Source organism: Gallus gallus, chromosome 3 (assembly GCF_016699485.2).
Source record: "Gallus gallus isolate bGalGal1 chromosome 3, bGalGal1.mat.broiler.GRCg7b, whole genome shotgun sequence".
Lineage (NCBI taxonomy): Eukaryota > Metazoa > Chordata > Aves > Galliformes > Phasianidae > Gallus > Gallus gallus.
The window spans coordinates 43515017-43529381 of record NC_052534.1 but is presented as its reverse complement, the minus strand read 5'-3'; the positions used below and the strand labels follow the sequence as shown (position 1 = coordinate 43529381).

The window sequence follows — 14365 nt, the reverse complement described above, 5'->3', positions numbered from 1 at the left end:
TCCCCTCCTGTGCCCCCCATTTTCCTGCTCCCACCCCAGCCCCTCAGCCTCAGCCCCAGCCCCAGCCGCAGGACGCTGAAACTCCTCCCTCCACCTCTCACTTTTTCATCTCCTTTCCACCCCCCACCCGGCCCCCCAAATATTTTATATGCAAACAAAAGTGCAGAGAAGCATTGCCATGGCAACCATGTCGCAGTGGGCCCTTGGTGCTGATGCAAGGTCTCAAATTTTAAAATAATGGCCTGAAAAGAACAGGAAGGGGACAGGCTGAGGCAGAGAAAGGGAGTGAGAGAGAGAGCAAAAGCAATGAGAAGTGGGACAAAACCATTGGAAATGCATTCAGGCTGACATCATCACCCTTTCCCACAGTGGTCATTCACTTATGAGGCTCCAGTGTCCATTCACTGCCTTAAAGCTAGCTTTCTAGAGCCTGGGGAGACCATCTCTCCCAGCCTGAATGCCTGCCTGAATGCCTTTTTTGTTGTGAAACAGTGAACTGTTTCTGAAACCCTGCATAAAGGGCTGAGTAATTCACTTCAGTTGCCAGGAAGTCTGAGCCACTTGTGAGCTAACAATAGTTAACTTTATCTCCCAGCCCGAGCCGGCGGTTCCAGCTGTAGGTCCCGAATCCTAATAAGGGCTTTACTCATGCCTATGAGGTTATGGTAATATTTTATACATCTTTTTTCATTAAGACACGGTCAGAGCTACTGTTGAGGCACCGGAGGCAAATGCTTTCGACTGAGGAGGGGAAATACAAAGGGAGGGGTGTGAAAGAAAATAGCTTTTATGTCAGGCAGATAGATTTGCTGTTTTACGCTAGAATTATAAACTTGGTTTGCGGGAAACAGGGGAGCATGATTTTAAAAGAACTGCATTAGAAACCCCAGAGTCAAGTGAGATTGTTTTCTATCTGTTAAGCAGCCTTAGCTTTTCAGATCTGGGGGGTTGCTTTTATTGTTCACTTTCCTTCTCTGCCCCTGCACTGCAGGCATGATGGTGACAAGGAGGCAGGTAAACTATGAGGGAGGTAGATTAATTTATTTGGATTTCCCTTTTAATTCAGATTTGGATGTTGATACTCAGAAAGCAATCTGCACAGTGACAGCATAGCTGTGTATAAGCAATGACACAAAACAGTGACTGAAACAGTCGTCCTGCAAAGCCAGTAACCATGATGTGCCTTCGAAAGATGCGGATCATCAGTTTTCTTCTCTACATTCTGAGCTATGCTCTTTTCTGAGAACTAACAGCATCAAGTTCAGTGTAAGAAAAGTTTTACTTTATCCCTTTGGCCTGCAGTGTTTTTCAAAAGAAAAAAAAATTGCTTATTCCTCACCGTAAAGCAAACGATCGCTCAGATTGGAATTTATTTAAGAGCATTGCTGTGAACATGCTTGTTCAAGGTAAAAGACAGCACAGCTTGAACAACTTTTTCTTGCCTTTGGTGTATGTATCTTACTCATTGTGCCTTTAGAAACAGCATTAGAAATGCCTGGATAAAAATAAAAGCACATCTTTCAAAGTTCAGCTCGATACTTTATTAATGTTTATAAAAACTGATTGAAAGGCGCATATGGGATTTGTAAAATTAAAGCACAGATGCACTGCGTGTATTCCCTCAGCACAGCAATACTGTTCTCTTGATCTGTACTCATGACACCAACTGATGCCAGTGGGAGCTGCATATGTTGTGCATGAGGTCACTGCAGGGTCACTGCGTAGTAAATAAGTTGCTTGGCTTTTTGTATAAGTTCAAGTATTGAATCACTTTCATATCTTCTCTCGAAGTGACCTTTACCGGAGGGAATACCATGCTCTGATGGAGTGACAAATTTGAACTGTCCCTTTTCCTGTCTAACAGCAATGACTTCTGAACTTCACTGTGGGTTTATCTTGACAAGAATGAAAAGCTGCTTTCAGAGGATGGAAGCTCACAAGATTCCACTGTGTGCACATGCACAAGCATACCCCCCCCCCCCCCCTTCATACACACTGTCTTTCTCTAATCAAGACAAACCATGTAAGACCAGAAGCAGACATCGGAACAGGTAGAAGGCAGAAGGGGGAGGAGAGATGAAGGAGAGACATGTTATGAAAAACACATATTAATCATGAACTAAGTGTAAAGTCATTGAAGCTACCCCTGCTGCTCTCATGACTGAAAGCTCTGGTCTGCTACTAGTATGACTTTCAGAGTTCTTTGCATGGACCACTTCTGCTTTTGAGTTGAAACTCATGAGCTAAAGCTGACTGCATTATGTTTTGACAACCCATTTAAATAAAATGGATTTATTTGCTAATCCTTTGGGGGTAAGGGAGTATAAATTAGAAGACTAAGAGCACACGATGGAGAGAAAAGGAATACAGCTTTCTAATTTACATTGACCTTCAGGCTTCATCATAAATCTTTACCACCCCCAAATGAACATTTCATGTTATTTCAATCTGGACATGTTTCAAGTGCATATAAAAAATCCCACCACTTTCTTACATGCCCAAATGCAGACCAAGCTCTTTTAAAAGCCATGACCTGTGATGTAAAATTTATCTCTTAATATGTAAGTGTCTGTATGATCTAATTCCTCTCTAATCATCTTCTTACTATCAGAGCACTGTAAATACTCCAAGCAACTGTATGCCTCAACTGTACGCAATGTGATTTATTTCTGTCACTCCAGTGGGCTATGTACTGACCTACATGTGTGATACTAAGGAATCACCATCTAATCTGGGCACAATAGGATGCCTATATGTGTATATATGTGTATACTTATATATATAGGATATAAAGAATACAGTAGCACTCCTGTGCTTCAAACATTGGCAAGATTTCTTCTGGAAAAGGCAGTGATTGATATTTTTTTCCTTTTTAGGTAAGCAGGTCAAACTTTTAACAACTGGTGTTGTGAAAACTCAAAACCTCATCTTTGGAGTTACCCTGGGATGGAATCTCTCCATGACTTTTACATTCTGCTTGTGCTTTCAACTTCTACACAGCAGTCACTTTGATCTTAGTGCCCTACCTGTCCCCTTTTGGCTCTTAATGCTTCATCCTCTGCTTTTTATGGCTTCTTTTTTTTTTTTTTTTCTTTTTTCCTGCTTCGAAGCCTGGTCTCTCTTTCCTTCTGTTCTGCCAGACCTGTCTCTCACTCCTCAAGTTTTCATTATTTAGTGGGATTCTTTCTGCTCTTCTGCCACCTGGGCTGTTCCTCCATTGTTCTTGTTCGCTCTCCTTTCAAAGGCTTCTTCTTCTGTTTCTAACCCTCCCCTGTTGGATTTAACTTTCTTTTTTTTTTTTTTTTTTTTTTTTTTTTAGAGAGTTCTGCCTCAGAAAGACTTAGCGTCCTGTAAAGGACCACCTTAGCTCCTGATAAACATGTGCTACATTCCCAGAGCTACTCAGCATTACCTTGGGGATCTGCTACTCTGTATAAACCATATAGCTACCAGCAGAACTCATTCTGTGCCCTCTTCTTCTCCTTACAGCTTCTATCCTGGAAATAGCAAGGTGAGAGATGCTCCATATTCATTGCATAGGTTTGATTTGCCCCAGGCATCTCACACAGGCCATAGAGGCTCCTGTGTGAGAAGATATGATGGCTTACCACCATATTTGTGTCTCTGGGACAACAAAGGCTATCCAGGGTTTTTTGCATCTGGCTTAAGTTGGATGCATCTGGCTTATCTCTGCTGAGCCACAGAAGGTAGGCTACGATTTGCAATCATATCCAACATTCAGGGCCACAGCATTCCCCTTCACTCTTTTCCTCATGCAAGAGCCAAGGAAAGGCAAGCGTTGTGAAAGCTGAAAAGAGCTGTGTGCATGTATAAAGGGATGTTTCATCCCTATGGCAGTTCTCAGCACGGCTCCCTGTTTCAAAGGTTATGTTAAGGCAGGAGAAAAGGCCTTTGCTCTTTTTACGTCTTTGAAGACTAAATATTCTAAAATAAAACTCCAGAAGAGACAGTGAACTTGATGCAAGCCTCTGTTATACTCAGTATTAGCATACCAAAGTCACCAGCATGAACCTAGTGGTTGGAGTTTCCCTGTTCATCAGCTGGATTGCTCCACTTTGACGGTGCACTGGTCTAGCACTGATGTAACACCTTCTCAGTCAAACTCTGTGAGCCCAGTTTGAAAGACCGTAAGCATTTCTTTCAGGTGGCCAGGCAAGCAAGGCAAAATAAAAGCTGCTGGTAGGTGAAAAGAATAGAAAAGTAGGATAAGGGAATGTGTTATTTCTCAAAGTCACACCAGGAACACTGCAGGAATTCTAAAGAACACATCCAAGATGAATGGGGAGAAGAATTATTTTTTGGCTGGGGTTGGTGCAAGTTATTACTGTGCAAGTACCAAGAGTAGGCCTCTCTTTCCAATGGCTCAGGGAATAAATACGACCACAAGGCAACGTGAACCATCTCCTTATTCTATTCTTTAATGCTTGTCTGTCTGTGTAACAGAATCAGAAAACTTCATTTGTGCACAGGGAAATACAACTTAAGAATCAAGCCATTGGTCCGTCATTCATAAACCTGATCTTTGCCCGACAATTCTCTCAAACTATCTTTTCCAGTGAAGTTTAATTTTAACTGCATTTGTATATTTATCTTTTCTGAAGCAGGAAATATTAATCACTAAATCTGATTGGTCTCACTGCTGCTTACCCCAGGGCAGCTTTTTTAGCTTATGAAAACTGGTATCAGCTGACATTGTCATCCACATGCCTTGATGAGTAAAAGCTGAAGCTGAGCTATTTCCATTTTAACTAGACAATAAAGCAGAGAAGCTGATAAACGCTGAGGTAGGGTAGATTTCAGCAGGGAGGTTTTAAGAAATGAAGTTTTCTCATTGGTCTCATATCCATCCTATTACTGGAAATAAAGCCACCTAAGCTCATCCTTTTAATGTTTTTATTAAGAGATCTCATCAGAATACAGGAGAAGACTGTGCAGCCAACTGAGAAAATAAGGGGGGGAAAGGCTTATTGTTATATAAATGTCCCTTCCTCCCACTTTTGCAGGGCTGTTCTTGATCCTTTCAAGCAGTCTCTCTTTGAGAAAAGAAGATGCTGTTAGCTTGAATCTTACAAAGAAGAAATTACAAGTTAGTCTGTCATGTTAATATTTTATTCCATTAATGCCATTATTATTTATCTAGCATGAACTGAGTGCTAGGGGCTTTTCAAATAGTGAGCTCCATGTCCCAGTGCACGGTGTATGGGTGATACATGCAAGAGGATATGAGAGCCATCATCTAATTAGTTGCTGGCCTGTGCCTGAAGAGATGGGCACCACGGATGCAGCTCTGAGGCACTGGGATAAGTCAGACTACAAACACTCTTCAAAGTTGCTCAGCTCTGAGCTTTGAGGTATGAGGCCTGATTTCTCAGTGCATTACTTCTCCTGCTGGTAAAAGAGAAGCCTCTGTGCTTTGTCGCTGTGTCTTTAGATTTCAGAAGGTGTCAGGAAACACGTCTTCCCATGTAGATAAGGACTACTTAGCATACTGGGACATGCTCTCATTAGAGGCCTTCATGCACTGCTACAGGGTGATACCTCAGTAAATGCATTTCTTCCTCTGCCAGAACACTTTTTGATTTTCTGTACTCAGTTCCACAAACAAGCAGTGAATTTTCACCTGTATTTTTAACAAGTTTGTTCCATACTTCCTTTTAAAGTTCCCTTTTTCTTTTAAGGAATCAATATTTTAAATTAAACAGAGAGAAAAGATAAAGGGCAAGCTGAAGGATAGGGACAAATGATTGTAATTTTTAATACAAAGTTACTTGTAATGTCTTCCAATTTTTGCCATCCTGTGCTTCCTCAAAAAGAAGTTTGATTCGAAAGACAAGCAGAGTTGATTCTTGATTTCTCTGGATATCACTGTAGTGGAAAATTCGCTACACTTAATTGCGTAAGCAAGTGCCTAAGCAGGCAATACTTTCTGATCTCAACGGATAAGATTTTCTAAGCTGATGCACTAACCTGCCCTCTAACAAAGTCTCTGAAAGCTGAAGATAAAAGGTTCATCTGGTCCAGAGGGTCTCCTTCATTTTGGGACAAAGAGCTGAGGTTATTCACCTCCACAGGGTCACTGGCACATCAGCACTTCAGAAAGGCCCTTCTGGTGGTCATCAGAAGCAGCAAGTTAAAGGCAGGGCAGAAAAGGAGAAAGAGCTGTGTTTCTTCTGTTCTTTCCCATCTACCCCAGGCGTTGTGCATGCCAATGCAGAGGTGACACAGGCACAGTGGAACCAGACTTCTTTTTTAAGCAGCATCAGGGCTGATAACTGAGCTGTAAAGAGCCTCTCTATTTGTCCTATAGTCTCTTGTGACTCTACAGACTGCAAAATGCAAAACAGAGATGTCCCTACATTTGGAATTCACACAGAGCTTTCTAAAGCCACGTGACACTGTGATAAAAACTACAACAGTCTTTAAAGGTCCTGAGTCCCCAGGTTCTCTGCGGTGGGGACTGGGCTGGTTATCTCTCACTCTCATGCCAGATCCACAGGGATCACTTACTCACAGGCCATGGAGGTAATGGGGCTGGGCTCAGTAGCACAGGACAAACCAGCTCTATGTGCATCTAGGACATATAGATCTATAAATATATAGCCTCTGCCAGAGCTAACCATCTCCAAAGTTTTTGGGTATATACTACAATTCTGAGCTCAAAGAAGTCCAGCAAAGACATTTGATTTGATATCTCTGCCCAGAGCTAGACCATATAATAATTTTGGTTCAGGTATATCTCTGGTACATCTCTGAGAGCAAACCTCATCCTCCTTTATACACAGGTTGATGCCTGCGTGCATACATGGGCAAATGTAGAACGGTCTCTGGGGATGGCAGGCAGTCAAGGGTGGAATCTTGCACACTGGGAGCCCACAGTGATTTCAGCTGATAAATAAATAATGAGTGCCAGCTTCTGACAGTGCCAATTTCTTAACCTTTGGAATCATTAATGACTTCTCCCTTCCACTGGAAAAAAAAAAAAAAAGCCTGCAGTTCCTGAAGCTTTCTAAGACACAAGCAAAGCATTTAGCACCACAAATAAGCTCGTAATTTGACAGGCAAAATGCCAGGAAAAGTGAAAGCAGATTTCTCCCTCCAAGGCCCTGAATATCTTAGTAATTCTTTGCTTGTTTTCCAAATGCTATTTCCTTTTTGTTTAATCACAGGTTCAGGTCAAGATACTCTTCAAAATATCATGCCCTGTCCACGTGCATTTTCTTAACCTTAAGGATGCTCAGTTTCCTACTTTGCCAGCCAAAACAAACACAACACAGAAATGCCTACGCACGTCCAAAGCAGCCACCGAGTAGCTTTCATTTTTAATTTACTGTAAGATGAGTGTACCATCCATCCATGTATTTTTTCCCCTCATGTGCAAAGCCAGCATCTATAACAAGTATTTGAGAAGCTGTATTTGGCATGAAACTCATCAAAAGGAATTAGTTACAGTAAATGAACACTAACTTTATATGGCAGGGCTACAAAAAAAAGTTGAGGCTGATCAAGGCCATAGGCAGAATATTTAAGGTCCTTGAAAATGAAATAATGCTTTGCCCTCTCTAAGCACCCTTCAGACAAAGAGCCCAATGGGTTTTCACAAGGACTGTAGAAGAGCCTCTCTGCCCTAGATTTCCTGTTGGAGAGGAGCCTTTGGCTGCTCTCTCAGGGTGGGACTATTTTTCTTCCCCTCATTGCTCTCTGAAGGACTAGGTTTCCCCACCACAGCTGGCTGTCCAGTTCTGCATGCATACTTCAGCACTCTCCTATCTAAGCAAGTGGTTCAGGAAAAAGAATAACAGCCTTCACTGCCTTTCTGTGAATTGTGGCGTAAGTAGAAGGGGACTGTTGCACCACTGTCATTGAGTCACAGCAAAAGAAATTCTCACTAGATATAGAGGAAAAAAAAAAATCACATGCCCTGTGAGGTTATGGGTAAGGTGTGCTTCTGGCCCTTCTCTTTCCAAAATGCACCATTTTGATAGGCACTTGGCTGCTTTCCTGCAGGGATGGCAAGGCATGAAGTTAAACAATCACTCCACATACACACCTATTTTTGAGGAGAAGCTCACACCCTGGAGGCAATTTATGCAAATTTTGTGAAATGAAATGACTTCTTGAAGAGCACGCTGTACATCGGTAACAAAGCGTGACTGCACTCTGGTAGTCTGAGCACTAGTGCCTTGTAGCCAGAAGTCACTTGAGGAAGGGAAAAGAATGTTTTTGTGGGCAGTCTCTGTAAAAAAAACAAAACCCTTAACATGGTGAAATGCCAGCTGTGATTATACCACGTAAACCATCTGAAATACACAGGTCAAATGGCAAAAAATTAATCTTAAAATTAACCCCTATCAATCAGATTAAAGGGAGAAGAATGACATAAAGAATTTAATTTTACTTTGTACTCACCAGGGAAACAATGGACTCTGGCCTTGTTCATTAATATTTAATAAGAACTTTATTAACTTTCTTAAATAAAGGATTTGATTTCTGACTTGTACCTACTTCTTAGATCCCAGTGGAACTCATATTCTCTATTATCAGCTTTTGCATTTGCTCTTGGGATCTTTTTTATTATTATTTTTTTTAATTTCTGGTTTTCTTCCTCTTCTTGACAATGAATCATAGAGAAGTTAGCCAAGCCGTGGGACAAAGACACCACAGCATCTGGAATGGCTGCAGGAGTGAGAACTGCACGCTAGTTGACTTGCACATAGACATGGACCTGTTTCTCTTGCAGTCCAGTGCAGGCCAATTGTCAAGGGTCTTGGCCTCCTAAGAGCTCCCCAGCCTGATCCTACAGCCCATTCAATGCAGAAAGGTAGCTGCTAGCTGTCCATCCCTGGAGTCTGCCTCACTCAAACAGGGGAGCAGCCTAGGAACAGCACAGTGGTGACTCCCAGCCTGGCTAAGATAGAATCAACCTATCACTCCCTATCTGTGCCACTCACGTACCACACATCCCACTATCTGGTGTGCAGGATTGATGAAAAAGGGAGTGGGGGAAAAAAGACCCTCAAAGCCAGCACTTCTTACTGACATGTGGTTGGGGAGAGGGGAGCTGATGTCAGACAGGTGAGGAGCCCTCCTCTACTGCTGTTGCAGGTGCCAGCAATTCCCTACCTCCGCCTTTGGCAAGCAGTAATTAGTTGAGGAGTGCATTAATTTGCTGTGTGTGCGAGGAGCTCAGAATGTATATTGGTTAATTTAATGACAAAAATTATTTGCTTCCTAGCTAGTTCTTGATGTGTATTTACTTGGGTGCAGGAATACCTAGGCTGAATGGAGAGGGACCATGGGCCACCTAGGAGCTGCTATACCAAAGAGAAATGGGGAACCTGAGGATGCTTGGCCCTGCTGGGCTCCTGAAGACGCTGAGGCTGATGGAGGTAGGTCTGGCTTCCCATTTGCTCCAGAGACCTTGTTGAAATGGAAGAAAGCACCTTCTTGTGGGACAGCAGCAGAGGCTTTTTTTTTGTGTGTGTGTGTGTGTGTGTGTGTATGTGTATGTGTATGTGTAGCAGTACAGTTTTTGTATTGAAGAACTTGGTAATGGTTTCCTGCTATTCTGGAATTTCTTCCTGCTGCAAGCTGCAAAATTTCCCAAGATACAAAAAACACAGGATTTTAGTCAGATTTTGAAGTCAGTGAGAAATTTGTGATAGTCTAAGAAATTTCTGTGATGTTTTCCTGGTGTTGTTTGTGAAACACCGCATACAATGGGTGCACTGCATACGCCTTCTGAGCTGGAAGATGAAGTTGAGGGAGCGGTTCCAGGTTTGCCTGCATGTAATGGTGATTAATTTGGCCAAAAGTCTGTGACAAGAACAATCACAAATGATTTCTGAAGTTGATTGTATTATTCCATCATGCAGAAATGGCAAACTACCGGCCCACTTTTCTTTCAGAGGATATGATTAATTCCCATTGATTTAATCACTGTTGGTGTGTGTGTTTGTGTGGCAAGCAGGGACAGAGCAAGGGGAGAAGGAAGGACCCAGCAGCAGAGAACTAAACATTATTTCTAATCCTGAATTTTCCTTGCTTGGAGTTACTGAAAGGTCTTGGCTACAGGATAACGTACATACATCTACTTTATTTTCTGCTGTAAACAGCAAAGTATTTTGTGAATACGGGAATATGGATAGTCAAGTCAGATTACTTCACTGTTTGTGTTAGAGGGCTGCAAGTTTGGATTTGAGAGGTTTACAGTATCACAGTGCAGGGTCTCAAAAAAAAAAACCAAAACAAATTCCTGCTAAAATGGAAACACCTTCCCTATGAGAACTGCTTGCACAACTGTTGGCAGCTTGCAAAGCCTACATAATTGGTCATGGGGATAAAGGACAGAAATATTCCTAGGTCCAGCACTTTTTTTTTTGCCCATTTCAGTATTGCTCTTTAAAGCAAAATGACCATTCTCGTGTATTCTCCTGTATATTAGCTATTTCTTCTGACAACTTTCTACTTTTTGCAATAAAAGAGCATTGTCTCTCAAGGACATCTAATCCCTATTACTTGCTTTCAGTTGTTCATTTATGTGGCAAGAAAGGTCATGGTTTAGCTGAGATAAAATGGGCTGATCCTGTAATTTTTTTTCTTTTACTTTTCTTTGTTTTACAATCTATTTAGGATTAGAAACTTTCTTAGAAGATGCAATTCTCCCAAAATGGAGTTTGTGTCAAAAAAAAAGGAAAGGCAAGGAAAAATGTTTGAAAAGTTTGAAAGTTGTTCTTCCAGCAATCTTAAAAAAAAAAAAAAAAAAAAAAAAGCCCATTAAAAATGTCTTGACATTTTCCAAATGAAACTTAAACCTTTGTTTCAAAAGGACATTTTTCATTTTAAAAGTGACTCAAACGAAAAAGAAACGAAGTTCAACAAAAGAACTAAGCACCTAGAGAATAAAGTGCTTGGATTGACTGGTTTAATCTGAACTATCGTGTTGAGAAACATAACGAACTACCAAAACAATTTGCTGTAATCAAAATAATATTTCCTGATTTGTCAACAAAGGGAAAAAATACATGTTTTTTTGTACCCCCTGGCTTTAAGTTGAACCCAAGGAAGGACAAAGTGAACGCTTTTTATTTCATCTCCAGTAACAGCAAAACCTTGAGTGACAGAAGAGTTGCTACAATTCTAAATTCTTTTTTAAGTAACAGCAGCTTGGTTGCACAAGCACAGCAACAACAAACTCGACTATCTTCTTTTTGGGGATATGCGAACTACAGCCCAAGATCATAACGCAGACCATTAAAAAAATTTGGTTGATGGTCAGCCCTGAAACTGGCCAGTTGCAACTAGATCAGTGAGCCAAGAGGCACTACCAGATCTTTTGAACTGTCATAATCTCTCACCTAAACACAGTCCCGAGACCTTTAGTTTTGTTTCTACACCCCCATGTCACTGACCTGGCTGCCCCCTGTATGCAGCTTCTTTGCAGCTCTTTCCACATCACCTTCAGTACTGCAGCTGTTGCCTATGGGTACTGAGCAGGAAGGCTAAAAATACCCTGTAGTGCATGCCACCACGTAGCAGGAGAATTTATTTCTCCATACTAAATCCCTCCATGTGGGTTCAGCTACTCTTCCTGCCTGGGCTAGCACATGCTGTCTAGGATTAAACTGTCTATGAAAGTGAGACCTGCTGGGAGCAATGCAAGCCCCCTGGCCACAGTCCCCAAACAGAGCCCTCCATTTTCTCAGATGCCTCCTCAGGAGGCTGCTCTCTCACAGGGGTCAGCAGCTGCTTCACTTCCCAGTTTCAGAGGTAGTCCAGACCGAGGGAGAGGTGGGGGTGGGTCCCAAGGTAGATTGGTACGGCACCAAGGTCATAGCTGCATGTCCCCTGTCTCCCTATACCTGCCTTATGGAAAGAGTGCTTTGGGATCCTGAATATTCATGCAGTGTTTCATGGGTACCCTCACGGGGCTTTACGGCATTTAAAGAGCATTTTTTAACAGCAGAAACTCTGCTGATTGCATGGTGCCCACAGTGTGCTACCAAGGATGGCTGGAACATTACGGAGTCTAAAAAGAGCCTTTCAGAAGTGTCACTCCTACACACCAGGGTACAGCAGGAGGTTCTCAGCGGCAGTCTGTGTGTCACTCACAGCGGGGACTGCTGGCACAATGGTTTCTGATTTTGCTGCCTATTCAGTATTATTTGTTATATGTTGATATTGTTGATGCACTTAAAGAGATTATATATTTTTCCCATGGCATAAACAAAATGACTTTCATTTTGCAAGGAGAGTAATGGTAATGAGAAGTCAGGCTTCAAGGGGGAAATGATGGTAAGGTTGATGGCAAGGAGAAATAAATCTTGAATGCTCAACTTGGGCTGAGCTGACTGCCATTTCCTTAAATAAATTAATAATTTCAAGTCCACACATGTCCTTACCTTATGGGGGGGGCAGGGAAGAGCCTGCAGCCTCACAGTGGGTAATGTTTCTAGTAGCTGTTCCCTTGCCATTAGCTCAAATCCAGCTTCAGACAAAATATGGGCTTGGTGGTTCTTCTTGGACTGATGTCAAAGCCTTGCCCCTGCCTTGAAGCAGCCCAGAGCTAGACATGATCACAGAGACAAAAAGATGATGTAAGGACTCCTCTGAAAGCAGCCAGGCTTAAAGGTTACTTGAGGAGCAGCTCTGGCTTTTCTCCCCCTAAATCATCCTTCCCTTGCTCAAGTGCAATGGTGATAAACTAGGTCAAAATGGGAAGGGGGCATCTTGTTATGAATAACTCTGAGTTGCTGCTCCCTGGAAGATGCTGAAAATTAATTTGTCTTCAGTTCTCATGGGGCAGCATACTGTATATTACAGCCACTTTTTAATTTGTGTTTTTTTTCCCCACCCAAATACAGAAGAGTGGCAGCTGAGTTGCTGTATGAGAATAGCATTAAAATGTGTAATGCACCATAAATAAATAGAAATAGACAGCCAGGAAGCTGTGGTAATCACTGCTTTGATGTAGCATGAATTATGATGTGTGTATATATGTGAGTGGGGAGGTGGGGGGTGTTTAAGGGCTTCATGTTTCTTGTGGTGCTTGTTTTGACTCCACTGCAGTTGCTCTGGGAAGAGAGCAAACCCAGTCTATCATTTGCATATCTCCACCTTCCTACTGACAGCTGCTGTTCCTTGACTTGGAGACAAGGGGTGCAGCCTATGCTGCCTGTTCCCCTGGGATCTTCCCTCCTCTACACCCCTCTGTCCCCTCCCTATCCCTGTGCCCTATAACAAAGCAGGAGTAAAAATCTCTCCTTCTCCCAGGAAGTGGGTTAAGGTCCTTCTGCCACCCTGGGAGGATCTCTCTACCAGCCTCACCTTCCAGAAGGAACTGATTTATGTTCCTTTGGCCTCATCTACATCAGGCTGTTTTTTTGTTGTTGTTACTTTTCCCTGCTGACAGCCCACTGATACTGGGATAGCAAAAGCCACAGTGGATGTGTTAAAGCAGGCAGGTGAGGTTATTAAGAAGATGGCCTCATATTTTGCTTGAGGTACTCAACATTAGGAAGGTGGCTGCTGAATCCTGGTGCTTTGAGATCAATAAGATACCTGCAGTAGGTGGAAAGACAGGAAAGCCAGCAGAAAAAAGATATGGTGCGGGTGTCTCCTTGTTGGTTATTCTCTGTCGACGTCCCAGGGACTCCTTTAGCTGGCACAGCACGCCGCTCGCTGGAAATAATCTCCTGCCCATCCCTACAGCAGCAGCAAGGCAGTTTATTAAAACAGCCCTGCTTTCCTCTTGTGCTCTTTGCATTAATGTTTTTACCTGCAGCCAATAGCCTCCCCCTGAAAAACCTGTTGGGTCTGAATGGCCACAAATGAGTCTGAAAGTGCTTAAGTGCTGCTCAGGTTCAATGAATTCTCTGACCTTATGATAATTTAGGTGTCACAGGGCACCAATAAATGCCAAAACTCGCCTGCCAGTCTGTAACTAGCTGCACAGCTGCTGCAGAGCAGAGTGCCTGTACTCAGCATGCCTGTGAGGCTCGGCTGGGAGCAGCCAGGCCCTCAGGCCTGCACCCATGAATGCACTCGCATGGCTCCAGGGCTGGAGTGGGGCCTCTCCTTGGGCTCAGGGAAAACAGTGTCCTGTTCAACTGTGGGCTCTTCTCTGGGCCCTGAGTTAAAACACCATCACACACCTCACAGTCCATTTATAAGACATGCTATTTTCTAACCAAGGGGAGGCAGAGTAAGTGCAGGGCTGCATGGCCTGGTCTTTTTGCCAGCAGTTGTCTCAGACAGGGAGAAGGTCTAAAAACCCAGAAACAGGAGTACTCAAATATTCACACCTTGTTTCATTCAGCCTCATCAAGCCTGTCCGGCTTAGATGGTT

General features: G+C 42.8%; 1 long non-coding RNA gene across 1 annotated transcript; it reads left to right on the top strand.

Moving 5' to 3' along the window:
* Positions 1 to 249: 249 nt before the first annotated feature.
* On the top strand, positions 250 to 1528 carry LOC107053032. The gene is made up of 2 exons (XR_001465943.4): positions 250 to 665; positions 1067 to 1528. It is a non-coding gene; the product is annotated as an uncharacterized LOC107053032 (long non-coding RNA).
* Positions 1529 to 14365: the final 12837 nt, after the last annotated feature.